We start from the raw sequence: 2427 nt of genomic DNA on the forward strand, positions 1-2427 counted from the left end.
CCCCCCCCCCCCCCCCCCCCCCCTTCATCAACAGCGGCTTCGCCCTTCAGGAGAGCTGAAAAGGAAGGAAGTAGGACATGAGGAGGAGCCAGCGGAAGGAGAAAAGAGGAGAGCGCAGGGAGGCCTGCACTGACAGAGGCTGCATATGGGGAGGGGGTACACCACTGAGATGCTGCAGAGTAGTGGTGGTATCGCTGCTCGTCCAGGAACAATGTGAACGAGGAGCAGGCAGGAGACAGATGCTTTGTGGGGAGAGAAACCGAGAGACAGACGGTGGGGGAAGATAGAGCGAGGGTGACTGACATTCTCCTCACGCCTTCTATGAGCGGCTAATCCCTCGATCAGCCTGTTACCTCACCTGGGCCGATCCCTCCAGACAGCAGGAAGACCCACTTTCCAAGACACACTGGTATTCTACTTTGGCCACAGACCGGCACCACAGTGGTGCTCGAGTCCCACTCAGCCGTGTGTTTGGTCAGCGCTGTTGCTGTCCCGTCACTCACACGGGTCCTGCTGACTTTTCCTTTTTAACCGAGCCGCATGTCACACAGGGAGCGCTGATTACTGATTCACTGGGTGTTCATGGGCCAGACTGTCAATCGCGATGCTGAGGATGGGCTGCTGTAGGCTTTTGTGAAAGATGACACAAAGCAGTATACCGTAATGAAATTTGCAGCAGCGTGTTGGATTGTGAGTTTTTTGTTGTCAGTCAGGGCTGAAACTAATGATTATCTTCGTTATTGATTCATTCCCATTTAATTAAGCGTTCAAGTTTATCAGAAAATAATGAAAAATGTCCTCCAGATTTTTCCAAATCCTGAGGGACATCTTCAGAAGGCTTGTTTTGTCCAACCAACGGTCCAAAATCAAAAATATTCAGTTTACAAATGCTCACATTCGAGAGGAAACATCACACATTTGGCATTCTTGCTTTGAAAAATGACTCAAATGGTTAATTGATTATGGAAAAAGCTGCCAAATCATTTTCTGTAAATCAACTAATGGATTCCACTAATTGTTTCAGCTCTAGCATTAATATTTCGTGTCGCAATACATTACTCCACGTTTTTGCAGATGGGTCAGAGCTGTTCACGAGCACTGAGATCCTCTGTGTAATAAATCAAAACACTTTACTCTCCCTGTGGGGATGTCCTGTGATGAACGCTCACTCTTCTTCTGTGTGACTATAACATATCATATTTCAATATTAAAGAAGATTATTATACATTTGTTTTGAATATTTGTTACATTATGTGTTGGCATGTCAAAGGGATCGTACACAGCCTAATGACTGCAAAAGCCACCACAGCAATTCAATTAAGCTCATTCTGAATCCTTGTTAAGTGATCTACATGTTCATGCTTTTATCTTAGAGAAAAACTCCATTAATCCCGATACATTGACTGCTTTTTTTCTTACAGCACAGATCAAGACCTGACACTTTGCCCCCCAGCGCACGATGACAGGACTCACACAACTGCCCCTTATCAATAGAACAACACCGGGTAATCTGCGTGAGAGTCATTAAAGACAGGTTCAGTGAGCGTTATAGTATTTTAAAGGATTCACGTACAGGAAGAATAAAACAGGGTAAAGTTAAAGCTCATCTGCCAGATTGACAAAACAACATATGAGCTAATAATAGTCTTTGTCTATTAACAAACTATTCACAATAACTCATAAATGTTCAATGTAAATTCGTTAACTGCCCAGCCCGTGACAATTAAGCATCCTTATGAACTAAATTGGTTCAAATCCCTGCTTCCTTTAGAGAATCCAGTTTCATATTTAACTATCACCGACCTGTTTTAGACAATGCTGAGTGTATAAACAGATGTACTGATGTGTTCTGGGTAATCCCGTAAATGTGTAAACTGAGTGGGGGCGGTTTAACCAACGCAATACGCCCCTCAATTCACAAAATATAGCAACGATATAAGAACGGTGACATTAAATGCCCCGCAGCTCGGACAGAGAAAATAGAGAACAAAAAAACACAGCAGCTGGTCACAGTGTGGCAACGGAAATCGACGAGTTATTAAAAAAAAAAAAAAAAAACACACCACCATCTGCAAAGCGAGGAGAGGCTGCCCAGCAAAAACACGGCATCACCGCAAAGCCCTTTATCACAGAAGTATCCCTCTACTAAACTAACCACAGGGTGAATATATCAGCAACAAACAGCTCGAGAAGCGAACGATAACACCGCCTTAATGCGCTCATACTGTATTTATGGTCCTGGAACGGGAGCTCGTTCTTCTTCAGTGATGCTGCCCGTTATATTATCCCCGCTACCTCCACCAACTTGATCCCATTTGAGCTCCCTCGAAAACTCTTACCTTTTCCTGCGGTCTTTTGCCTCGCTGGTGTCGGCGTTTCTGGCGGATATTTCGCAGTATTTTTTGTGACTCGAGGGGGGGGGGGGGG

General features: G+C 44.7%; 1 protein-coding gene across 1 annotated transcript in view; it reads right to left on the reverse strand.

The window, feature by feature from the left end:
- srrm3 (serine/arginine repetitive matrix 3) overlaps positions 1-2416 on the reverse strand; it is a 68778-nt gene extending 66362 nt beyond the window's left edge. Inside the window, exon 1 of the mRNA XM_031857403.1 lies at positions 2340-2416. The gene's annotated coding sequence lies outside the window, so the exon portion shown is untranslated. The remainder of the gene's footprint in view (positions 1-2339) is intronic.
- Positions 2417-2427: the final 11 nt, after the last annotated feature.

This window comes from Anarrhichthys ocellatus, unplaced genomic scaffold (assembly GCF_004355925.1).
Source record: "Anarrhichthys ocellatus isolate YVR2014 unplaced genomic scaffold, GSC_Weel_1.0 scaffold18, whole genome shotgun sequence".
In the NCBI taxonomy this organism is placed as follows: Eukaryota; Metazoa; Chordata; class Actinopteri; order Perciformes; family Anarhichadidae; genus Anarrhichthys; species Anarrhichthys ocellatus.